Source organism: Strongylocentrotus purpuratus, unplaced genomic scaffold (assembly GCF_000002235.5).
Source record: "Strongylocentrotus purpuratus isolate Spur 01 unplaced genomic scaffold, Spur_5.0 spur5_scaffold_1, whole genome shotgun sequence".
In the NCBI taxonomy this organism is placed as follows: domain Eukaryota; kingdom Metazoa; phylum Echinodermata; class Echinoidea; order Camarodonta; family Strongylocentrotidae; genus Strongylocentrotus; species Strongylocentrotus purpuratus.
Window position 1 is genome coordinate 46,973,949 of NW_022145594.1, and position 13,540 is coordinate 46,987,488.

The following is a 13,540-nucleotide window of genomic DNA, read 5'->3' on the forward strand; positions in this document are numbered from 1 at the left end:
TTTTTTTAGGCATGATTGTGCAATCACAGAAAATAATACTAAACTGGTAGAATTGTTGTATATACTTTAATTTTTATGTTATGTTTCACGCAATCATTGAGTTATTAATGTAAATATGTATTGAAATTATGGAAATAAAAACCTCGCTTAAGGATAAAAGAAAAAATAAAGGCTGCTGCTGTTGTTGTTGTTACTTTTTTTTTTTAGAACAAGCAGGGTGGGGGGGGGGGGGGAAGAGGACACTTTTTTGTGGTCTCCAAAAAATCGCAACGACTCAGCCAGCCGCTGAATAAGCTGGGGGGGGGGGGGGGGGGTTCTAGGTTTTGTTTTGTTTTGTTTTTTTTTTTTTTTTTGGGGGGGGGGGGGTTACACACATAGAAATACCAAAGGGGGTTCAACCCCCCCCCCCCCCCCTGCGTACGCGCCTGCATAGGCCATATAAAGCACTTTTTGAGGCACACATTAAATCTTCCATTTAGTTTGACTTTGTACTGTGGTCCATTAAATAGGAACGTTGATTTCCACACCATATTTAAATTAAGGCCAACCATGACATGAAAAATAGCTTTTATGCTACATCTTTTTTTATTTTGTTAAGGAGAAACGGACGCCTTGATTGTCATATTGATTTTGTTTTCTTTTTGTTCCAACATATTGAAACTGATGAAGAGCTGGAAGGAGTTAACTGATGAGTAGACTTTACAACATTTCTTATATTTGCAAGATGAAGCTGAAAGTCCCATGCAGGTAAATATTAAACGACCACCTATTAATTCACTAAAATGGAAATGGAACTAAGTTTATGTTGCAAGCATATAGTGTGGAGGGTATATTTTATTCTAGTTCTGCACTTAGCACACAAATATTGATATCTTTCCTTTCTTTGTTTACAAAGGGAATTTGTCCTTATTTACAGGAGGTCCTGTGTGAAGAAGAACGATGTCTAATGCACATTCAAAGCACTACATGATCATACATGTAGGGTAAACACTGGAACCCTCATCACTTTTTTGTTGTAATTTATATATTTATATTTGAAATTGAAATTGAAAAGGTTTTATTGATTGCACTTCGCAGCCAGATGGCTGAATTATGAACAATTTACATTGGCAATGAATTATAATACATACAAATGTGGTTGACATTGTCACAAAGTATAATATACAGTATATAACAAAATTCATAACAAAGTTCGTAACTAATATGACTAAGGCAATAACAGGCAAATTAATTCACGTTTAAAATATATTTTGTGAGGTGACACAAGAGTAGGTCAAAGGATGAGCAAGCAGGCCCTTTGCTCTTCAATACACGCTCTCATTCCTATACACGCTCCTATTCTCACTCCTGTACCTTGGACACTCTCATAAACACTCCCATTTACACTCTTATACACACTCCCATTCACACTCCCATACACTAGCTAACGGTCTGCTCGCTCATCCCTGGACCTCTCGTGTCAAGGAGTGTCGGGTATTTAAAAAAAAAAAAACAACAACAACAAAACAAGTAAGCTCCTTCCCGACTTTCGTAAATTGGGGATAAATAAGCAAATGAATTAAAAACTTGAACACCATTTGATCTGAATTGCCATGTCATGATTGCTACAAAACCTTATCACTATTCAATGTACATTTTAAAAAGATGTTACAAGTAATTATGGAAGCATAGAATTTAAAATTTAAAATGCGGAATGTAAAATGTAAAAATGTAAAAATGTATGCAGACAATGAGACACCGGACCATTCAACAGGTAGACAATTAAGATTCATTCATGCATTCAACAGGTCTATTAGGTATGGAATTGAGCTATTTCTATAGCGGTTCGTTTTACAATGAAATTGACGATACTTGGTCCTTCTTCGCAGTGAATAATCTACATTATTGTTAACAGGTAACCAATGTTTACAAAGTGGGTTGTTGACAAGAGATGAAGCAAAATTAGTGCATAATTGTTTGCGTCTATCTGACAGGGTCTGCAAAGAACACACTTCAAGAGCTTTGTCATAATTAATATATTGATCACCTAGTATGGTCCTACATGCTCTTTTCTGGATTCGTTCCAAACTTAAGATATGACTTTGGGTGAGGTTTCCGTTGAAAACAGGTACTCCATAATCCAATATTGGGCGAATATATCCCTTGTAAATTGTTACTAGATCACAGAAAGGTAATCTGTATGTTTTGAGAATACGAAGCATGAAAAGTTTTTTATTAGCACGGCATAAAAGGTCTGAGATATGACTGTCCCATTTCAAATCGGACTGCACAGTTATTCCTAAAATTTTTGCTTTTTGTACACTGTTTAAGCACTCATCCCCAATAAACAAAGGTCTCTGATCAGCTATATTCTTAGAAAAAGAGATAAACATACAATGACATTTCGATGGATTAAGAGTCATGTTATTACGAAGAGACCATTGATAAAAATCAGATAAAGTATTTGGTAATTTAGATGGTTGTGATAATGTACGACTTTCAACTAATGTCAGATCGTCTACATACTTGAAGTATGGTACTTCTGAGTTAAAACAAGCATCATTTATCATTATTAGGAAAATAATTGGTCCTAAGTTTGTACCCTGTGCTACACCGGCATGAGACGTTGACCAGTCTGAAAATGACCAAGATATTTCACACGTTGTTGACGGTGTTCAATAAAATCTAAGATCCATGAAATAATACAAGGCCGAACATGAAGGTGGATTAACTTATTGGCAAGTATATTATGGTCTATACGATCAAATGCTTTTGAAAAGTCTGTAAATATAAGTGTAGATATGGACCGAGAATTTTCTGCATTTTTATAAATCTGGTGAAGCAAACGAATTAAGTAATGATTAGTTGACAGACTTTGACGGTTTCCGTATTGATTAATATCAATTTGAATTGAAATGTCTTCGAGTAACCATTTACATATATAAGACTCAGCTATTTTCGCAAAATAACTGGTTAGTGCTATAGGTCTTAAATTCTGAGGTATAACAGGCTTACATTTAGGAATTGGTGTGGTAAGTGGTCCTTTTACTTCTTGAGCAATGCAGATGAAGAAGAACACAAAATAAAATTAATGAACGTCTGTTTATAGGATGTATTATGGTTGATGTGTATGTATTATGGTTGATGTGTATCCATTATTATCACTTTTAAATTGAAGTACCTACATTGTCTTCTCGCATGTAGGATGATGCTTCTCTACAGCGGATGATGAAGGCATGCTGGTTTACAAACTCAGGAGAGGAACAAATAACAGATATTGACAGGATCATATCTAGAGATGCGAGCCTACTATACTCTTCATACGAGCAAGTGTGCTAATATACATGCGGGTATGTAGAAAGTTATAGATCTGACAAATATATTTTTCATTGTCCATTGACTTGTAAAAGAATACTTGACTGAATATCACAATTGTGATTTAGATTAAAAATAAAATGTCAATAAACATGAAATATAAGTCTACATAACGTATGTTTCAATAACATTATTTCCGGTACATTCTCTGTTCCAAGTTGTTTGGTCATTTTATGTCCCATACTTAACCGAGTATTATTCAATTATGACCACGAGTTTGCATTACAAGTACATTGTACATGTACCGGTATTACTTATTTCATACTTGTCTGATCCAAGCTCCATCAGGCCTATTGTCTTAATGGGATCATCAGAAATAATCTAACATGTGGTCATTAACTAGTCAAGTAGGAAAAATAGTTTAGGTTTGCCCACTAGAATCCCAAGTGAATATTAGTCTTTCCTCTTTTTGTCAGAGCAGGTATCAGGGTGTATGTTATTAGTTGTTGTTTATTTTCTTATACACTGTATCTTATTTCATTTTTCCATTCAACAGACTTGGGTTATCATCACAGCCCTTTCTTCTGAAAACTAGCCTACAACTTCATCGATAAATGCAGAAGACATCTACATGGGACTACGTCTTAAAGATGCCACCCTCATATAATGAAAGAGGACAGTAAAGATGGGTTTAAACTTGAATATTTAAATACTATTTATTTATTATTTGTTTGTAGAATACCACATTTAAAAAAAGCTAATGAATTTATCATCTTGTCAACTTTCAAATAATTAAAGATAACTAATCATCAATGAATAAACATTAACATTTTAACAATGTCAACTACCATCTTATAAGATGAAACTGAGGGCGTATTTCACCTAACGGTGATCGCATCAGAATAATCCACACTGATTCGCTGAATCATTTGCGTTGCTAGCGCGCAGCGTAATGAATAAATTACCCATAATTCCGAACAGCAGATTATTTGACCTCTCTAATTACGCTGATACGCGCTTTGTCTTTTACCATGTAGTGAACATCATTCCAGTACACTTTTCGCGGGGAGCATCCTACAGAATGCATAATTCATATGGCTCATGAATTATGCAAGGACTTATTTTGGCTTCTAATGGATCCGGACAAAATGGCGGAGCTTGGGGGCCTGGCTGCATGCTATGAGCAGCTTTGAATTGTGTCACGCGCATGCGTAATATTAGTATTTTTGCAGCTCAGTCGTGAATATTCATGTTGCGTGTACCTCTGAACCAATCAGGAGGCAGGATTTTACGCTCATAGGTAAGCCTGTTTGGGGGAAAAAATTCGCGGCCGGCTATGCAGTATGCAATCCCTGATTTTAAAGGCAGTATCCGCTAGTGAACAAGGTCATGTAAAATCAGCCTAGGTGATAAATAGAGTTTTAAATTACAAATTTCAATTACATTATTCCAGCCAGATGTTCTGTGATAGCTTTCCAAATTTAAATTGAAAGAGATAATCGAAAAAGTATTTCATGAAAAAGTCGATTTGAAAACACCATACGGCCTGCTTTTGCAGTTGATCTTGCCATTGCCCGACCTTCATAATGTACAGAGTGAGTCAGAAAAATGTCCCACTTTTTAAAAGTTGTATTGTTGGAAGTACGAAAATTTGATCATGGGTTTCATGATATGTCTTGATAGAGTTATCCTCCCAGTACATTTAGGTACCATTTTCATTTGAATCTCTGTATGCATGACTGAACATCAAACAATCTTCACAAGACTGCCAGATCTTACTTGTGCCAAGTTGCTGGGTGAGAAATAAAATAGTGTTTTGAACAAAGACAATCAGACAGACAAAACAAACACACACACACACGCACACACGCACACACGATAGCCAACGATTGATAACGTACCTTCGTATTAAGATAAATGTTGATAATGATAAAGATTAAGATGATGACAATGATGACGATGATATGATGGTGGTAGTGTGAAAGATTGTCAGGGAAATGCCACTTAAACATTCAGCGATCTTGATAAAAATGAATGCTTAATCAGAAAAGGGGAAATTATGAAACAATAATTGTTACCGTGTGTGTTGTGTGTACATGTGTGTACGTGTGTGTTTGTGTGTATTTTGTAGAAAGGTGTGAATTGATACTTGATTTCTACAGCTTCATAGCTTACATGCTTAGTTTTTTTCATTTGTTGATGAAGAATGTCAATCAAATGTACTGTATTTCGAGGCACATGTAAAATTATGGATCTTCAGTGACTGGTCCCTCAGAAACTAGTGCTAAGCCAGTCACAGTGAATTCATGATTTCAACTGATGCCTGTCAGTGCATTGTAAATTTGATTTTTCTTCAAATTTCATTTAAAAATCTTTTCATATTTGATAAATATGGTGTATTGGCATATGGGCTATGGTTGGAGCGTTGGATGCGTTTAACAGCGTTGGTGTATTATGTGGAATTATCATATTCAAATTCTGAATATTTTTAGCTAATTGAGTTATTGAAAAGGATGCAATTCATAGTTGTACTCGATAATTCTAACTTCTCTCTCTCTCTCTCTTGCATAAAGAAAATATGAAAAATAATATTTTGCCTTGATTCAGAAAAATTGAAAATTTTATCAGTATTAAACAGGGATAAGGAAAGGGAAGGAAATTAATCAAAACAAACACTGAAGAATCCAATTCAGTGTTCTTTTGTGATGCATAAGAATGAAAGTACATTGAAAGGTGAAATAATAAATTGAAGAGCGATGATAAATCAATTCTTTGACGTTGATTGATTGAATAAAAAATAATGAAACAATATGGTCTCAGGGTCATATATCTTCGAATATTAGAAAGTTTCATCCACCATCGTGTTGTTGAACACTTTTTGCAATTTAATTTGAATGCAGGGACTTGTCGGTTACGAGCAGAAGGTCATTTCAGGCTTCGATATTCTATAAAACTAGAAGCTATCTAGACAGTAATTCAACAGATATCTGGGTAGAAACACTTCGTTACATCAAGCTACGAGAAAGTATATCATCTCACAGAATTCTATTCGAACACCGCATCGAAATCAGGTAGGACCAACATCCCTTACGTTATGACTGTTGGACACGATACGTCTTTCTGATTCCGTCAGTTGTAATTGTATTGACAATGATATCGATTATTTAGGAGCGCTAAAACAAAAAGTACCTTATCGCTTACTAAGTAACAGAATGTGAAGAGAAAAAATAAACTATTAGATAGGTGAATCAATCTTTATTACTGAGGGAACAAGTATGTTTTAATGGGATCTTTTAAAAGTGGCAAGGCAGGTTAATTATCTTCCGAAGCAGCCACTATAAAACGTTTTTCGGTCGTTGAGATTAAGAATTTGGGAATAATTAATGTATATTCAGTTGTTGAGCGTAGGTCTGCATTTCTTTAGACATTTGTTCGCCTCTTGTGCAACGGGCTTTTAGTGCACATTAATCAGGAGCTATGCTTTGGCAATTTTGAGGGGTACGATGGCCCAGTGATCTCGTAAACGGGAGGTCTAAGTGTGCTAGTGTCTTTTGGTACGGCTTTAATCCACTGACTTACATTGGTATTTGCTTTCAAAATACTGTTTTCAAACTCAAAGTTGGTAATGAGCGATTATTATTATTGCATGTTTGTAGTTAGGTGAAATGTACCAGAAATTGGTTAAACATTACCTAGTGTTGGTTCTTTGTCTTACCCAACACACATGTAGGGTCCTTTTTTGTATACCTCCTATGTGTAAAATATTATCCAAATGTTTTAAAGATACTATGTCCCTTTTGCAGCCAACATAAAATTCTGTAGATTTTTGCAGGAATTATGAATATGCCATTTAATGTATTGTATTGTATTTATTAAACTTCATTGATGTACATCAATATTCTGTTTATAAACATATAAATCACTTTACAATGTAATGTAACAAATCAATATTCTGTTAGGAAACATATATGACATATAAGTCAATTTACAATGTAATGTAACAAATCAATATTCTGTAAACATATATATATATATACCGTATAAATCAATTTACAATACAGTGTTTATAGCAAAACAGTAGGACAATTATATTCAGTAGAAACACTCTTTTTTCTTTTAGTAATAACATGACATAATGCATATAGTAATATAATGTATCAATTTACATCCGAAGATTTAAATATATAAAACATAAACAGCACTTTTTCAAATAAATTATAACTCATGCCATACAAAATAGGTAAATGAGGTACATAGAATGCCTAAAATAAAGGACGTAATAGTACTTATACATATCTGCAACCTACTGCAGAATTAAACCAAGAGCATAAGATTGTACATTTCTACTTTGTTATTACAGTGTATCTAAAAAATTACCCCTCATTGCAATTATGTTTTTGGTGAACGAAGAAAAATATCTATTACAACTTTATTGTCTAATCTCATTATAAATATGAAATTTTCTTGACTTTCCAAATTACTAAAAAAAAATTCCAGATTACTAATTTTCCCTATAAAATCTACTCGTAAATATTTATACTTGTCACATTTCATAATTATATGGCATTCATCTCCTACAAGATTCATATTACAGTCTTTACAGATTCGTAGATTTGGGGGCGTTTTTTTCTGGTATTTTATATTTTCCCGTTTCATGTATGTCCTATCTGTGAAATTCAAACATTAGCAGTGTCCTAGTATTTAAATTGTGCACACAAAAAACCGTTTACCTTCTATATAGACTTCACTGTCAGACACTATTGAGTGACTGACTGATATCTTCGTATCTTAAATAACATACCTAAAATGTGCTGTAACAGGTACATGAGCATTTGTCTACATCAATAATCCACTACTTGTAATAGCCGAAATTAAACTTATTGAATCTTTGTGCAGCACAAAACGTACGACGTACGACCGTTTTCAAGCCCTTTTATTTTGAGGGAAGTTCTAAATTAGTATTGTCTTTAAAATGCCGTTGGAATTTGACCTTTTCATGTTTTGGCATGCAAATGGGACGTAGTACTTTAAAGGGGAAGTCCACCATGATATATTTAATAGTATTAATAAAAGCAGAATAATGAGACAAACAAATTAATAAAATTTGAGCAATATCCTATGAAAATAGATTTTTGAAGTTGTCATCAGTGAAACATAAATTTGCAACACTGTTTTCGTTGATTCTTGCATATAGTAGCCGTTATCTAAAGCAGTCATGAAGTTATTCATCTTATCAATGGTGGTGATGATGGTGGTGGTGGTGTGTGTTCATGCTGATTCAAGCGGAAACTCATCATCTACTTCTGAACCTGAAAGCGGTAAGATAATATTATTGTCAAGCACATACTTTATTGAGCCATTTAAAGTGTTTTTAGTTGTTTCAGTAATAGAGGTTTAAACCAGCTTGCAAATAGCTACAAGGGGCAGGGCTGAGATGATTGATATGATTCGATTGCAACCTGACTTGAGCTCTATATCATGAACCATAATGCCTAATCTGGTATATTTAATCAGTTGTAGCAGCATGATTTCTATTTTTTTTTAATGAAAAAAGAATTAAGCCATAGACGACCCTTACTCTAAACCTAGCTCTAAACCTATCTTGTACTGTGTACTAAACATAACAAAGAAAATTAGCTGCCTTATCTAAATTATGTTGGTAGCTATTTTTAATAACGTGCCTCTACAACAGTACTCATTAAATAAGGCCTACCTGAAAGCCCTTTCTAAGGCGATATCTATTATGAAACTACTATGCCTATACATCTTGGTTAGTTTAGACCATATATTGAGAGAGAGAGAGAGAGAGAGAGAGAGAGGGGGGGGGGGGGGGGGGGGGAGTTGTGACACACGCATACGTACGTGATCAAATGTCAATTCATGGAGCTCCAAATAGTTCCTATATCCATAATTATAAAGACTGTAAACTATTTGTGTGGAACTATTTGGAGCTCCTTTGATCGCGTAAGTGTATGCTTGTTACAACTATCTCTCTCAGAACGCTATGGTTACGACCCCCCTTTATGTGTTACACGTTATAGCTGGCAAGGAGTGTGTTTACAAACTAACTGTTAAATACGCCCAGTGGGTTACAAAAAAAATACTTTTAAACTTCACCTGCACATAATCACCATGATGACGACAAAACACAATCTAAAAGTCATTAACCTCTTTAAAAGCAATTATTGTATGGATATTATATTTAAGCCACCGCACAGGCGACAACATTCCTGGAGAAACTGCATTATATATTTTCTTTTTAATTCTTCCTAATTGATTCAATTATCAATGTGTATTTACAATTAGCAATTGAAGAAAAATCCCAATCGTAGTGATCAATTGCAATAATGGCAACCCATTTTCGTATAGGAAAGAGGAAGATTTCACCACTCAAATTCTAAAAAGATTTCAAAACCTGTATCAACTAGAATTCTTTTTCATTTAAAAACAAAATTGAAACCCAGACTTAAAGGAGCAGCGTCAGTCGCGTATGCAGGAATGGGGGGGGGGGGGGGTTAACCCTTTGGTATTTTTATGTGTGTATTTTTGAGGAAAACCCCCACAACCCCCCCCCCCTTTTGGTGTTTTTTTTTAATTGTATAAAAAAAAAAATTATGCCCATGGCTGACCTAAAAATATGACCTTACCCCCCCCCCCTCAACGAAGAAAAATGTCAAACTTTTAAATTTCGAGACCAAAAAAAAAGTGTCCTCCCCCCCCCCCCCCCCCCCCCCCTCCCCCCCCCCCCCCCCCCCTCCCCCTCCCCCCCCCCCCCCCCCCTTATTCAGCGGCTGGCTGAGTCGTTGCGATTTTTGGGGGGACAAAAAAAAAAAAAAAAAAAAAAAATCCTCTTACCCCCACCGCCCCCCCCCCCCCCCCCCGCTTATTCAGCGGCTGGCTGAGTCGTTTCGAAAAATTTGGCCCGGTTTCAAAATGTTAACCACCTCCCCTTAAAAAAATCCTGCGTACGCCACTGAGCAGCATAATTATATATTATGACAATTGGATACTAATAATCAGCGTATTTAACCTATTGATGTTAGAGATATGTACTGAGTTTTGTATGTTCTAATCCTTGAATGTTTATCCTAAACCTTGTAGTCTATAGTGCAACGTTTAAACAAAATGTATAAATCTACCGAACCAGCCGAAGATGTCAGTTGAGTAACACATTGAAGAATACACTTGTTTATTATTTAGGAAATAATAAATCTATCAGAATTTCGCTCAAAGAAACAACATGTACCGTTACTCGACGATACACATTCGACCAATAGAGTATTGCTGATTGCCTTATATCATCATGTTGTTATATTTAGTTGAATCGGGAGACATGGACTCCGCTGAGTCCGCTACCATCGAGGAACAGGGGGATGATGATGATGAGCCGCCTTGTGAGACGCCGAGTTGCTACATTGGGGGTTGATGGGGAAAAAGTAAGATTTACCATGAATTTCTGATAACATACCTCGCAGTTTGAATAACTGTTAGCTCAACATTATTATGTGTTATCATTTCTATACGGGGTAGGGGTGGACGTGCCCCACTCATCTCACTGCATGAGTAGTCAGAATGTAGACAAATCCAGAAAATGCCAGAAAGGTGAGAAAATGAGAAGAGGAAAGGACGAGAAAAGAAAGGGCATGGACTATCTTCCGCACCATACCCATTATCAGTAGGCTTGTAAAGCTACCACACAAAACAAAAACGATATGATAAAAAATGATGACGTCTAACGAGAAAAAAAAAGTAAAGATACAATTGTTTTCATCATGTAAAGTTATCATAATGCGTAACGATCGGTGACCCTCAACGTCATGCCATGAATATTATCGTCCCCGAGGCTGAGCCTATAATTAAGAACCTTTAGCTGACCAGTTGGGAGCTCTCGTAGGATTATCTTTCCCATGTTCATGCACGCTGTATCATTATTATTGCTATATTGTATTTATACTTCAAGCGCAGACCCCCACGTTTCATGTAACAGTTAATATTCTGCTGATTAACTACGTCGTTTTCATGTGTGTTATTTTTACAATTTTATTACAAGGCATCGGCGGAGTAATTACGTCGAGTGGAACTTGTGAAACAACACATCGTACAATCAACGTCACTCTCATTTCATCCATGACCACGGAAGCTCATCGAAACTATGACAGCCGCAAACCTCCCTACCCCCCCCCCCCTACCCCCCCCGAAAAATATATATAAAGGTAAAGACCAGTTTTGGAAACCTCTCCCCCCCCCCTCTCAAAAATGAAATGGAAGCTCTTATTACCAATCATGTGAAAGATGTGTTTTGACTAATAATAATAAATATTAAATAATAGTGAACATTTATAATGCGCCATGTCTGTCAAAACTGGCACTTTTGGCGCAGTTGTGTGGAGATTGTATAATTGTGGGCATATACGACCATCAAGTAATTCAAGAAATAAAGTAAAATACACATAAGTTAAAGTTTAACATACTTTGCAATAATAGAATAATACAATAAAAAGCATATTAAAGGTAAAGACCAGTATTGGAAACGCCCCAATTTTAAAAAATGAAATGGAAGCTCTCATTACCAATCATGTGAAAGAATATGTTTTGACTAATATATGATGATAAAAAATTTGCCGGGAAACCGCCTACTAATTCATATATTTGGTAAATTTGTTTCTCTCATGGTCTGTGAGAGATATAGGGTAGTCCCATATACGTCTTTCTGTGTATAGTGCTTGTAACTTTACGAAGAATGGGCCAAATTTCTTATCATTTTGATGATTCCAGAACCTTGCAGATGCTAGATGCTAGATGATCAAACTTTTCTGATCGATTCCACAACGTTTCTTTCACAATGCAATCGCATGACCATAACTGGTCTTTACCTTTAAAGTAATAAAAGTTATATACATGTAAGGGTAGTACAATGTAAGATATAATTAAACAAATTTTGCCGGGAAACTGCCTACTAATTGATATATTTGGTAAATTATCATATCGATCTGGACTGGATAGATATCGCAAATGCACTTCAACATTGAATATTTGGGCACATATTTCTGCTTTTTGCGAATTTAGGTTGAAGTATTCCCATCTAAACCTCTGTCAAGTCAATATTAAATCCCGGCCCCCCCCCCCACTCAGTGTTATTTAGGGTACGCATATGCTCGTTTCCTCTTTTTGAAAGCACCCCCTATCTGAGGACTGCCAACATTTCCAAACCCCCCTTTCGCGGGCTTTTCCTGCCTTGGAGACCCCCCTAAATCATGAAAAATGCTCAATGTACCCCCCTAAATTCGGAATAATTTCTCAGGAGTCCAAAGAGATGAGAGAAAAAAAAAGAAAAAACACCCCTTTTTTAAAGAAATCTCCGGGTGAAGAGTTAATACACCCCTTTTTTTTACAATTCTCGGGCCGGACTTTGTCGCACGAAAAGTACCCCTTTACAGGACATTTTGGTAACACGCATGGGGTCATTTCGACCCCGGAGTGGGGGGCCGGGTATTAAATGGATATTTTGCATCCAAAACCCTTGAACAGCAATTTGTTCACTACCGGTCTATATCTTTAAGAGGCGGGCTGTATTTCAAACAGAAATCGCCAAATTATTAATGAATGTTATTAATTTATACTAAGTATGCAACTTATATACAACCCTCTCTGTCTACCGTTATTATTCCAATTAGTGATATCAATTTTGATTACATAATTGCGTTGATAAATAAAGTGTGTTTACACAAGAAATATAATCATGTGTTTTGTACTCTTCATTTATGTTCTATGCTACAGGCACTGTTATGGTAAAACGTAAAGACTACAGTTGACCCCCCCTCCAAACAACAAAATTGGGGAGCAAAACATATTTTTAGCCCCCCCCCCCCTCCAGAAAAAAATCCCCACCCCTCCGGAAAACATCAGCAGTAAAGGAGTAAAAACTATTTGTATTTTTCAACCAAAAAGAAAAAAAATAATGAAACATGAATTGAATCAAAACAAAAATAATATTCCATTTAAAAAAAGGGAAAAAGTTATAACATTTCCAAAACATTCCGCATGCCCCAATATTCATCAACGGTGGATTTGGTAATAGCGATACGCGTATATTGTGGAAATATTGTAAGAGGATGGGAAAGCGAGTGTGTTTTGATGCGTGAAAAGAAACGAGCCCCCCCCCCCCAATAAAATTCAAACGTGGTTTATTTCTAATTCGATGTCTCCAGTGATTTACAAATGTTGCTAAAATGACATGATTTTCCAG

General features: G+C 35.7%; 1 long non-coding RNA gene across 1 annotated transcript; it reads left to right on the forward strand.

The window, feature by feature from the left end:
* Positions 1-6,176: 6,176 nt before the first annotated feature.
* LOC115921510 lies at positions 6,177-11,468 on the forward strand. The gene is made up of 4 exons (XR_004062920.1): positions 6,177-6,365; positions 8,489-8,612; positions 10,614-10,730; positions 11,345-11,468. It is a non-coding gene; the product is annotated as an uncharacterized LOC115921510 (long non-coding RNA).
* The last annotated feature ends 2,072 nt before the right edge of the window (positions 11,469-13,540 follow it).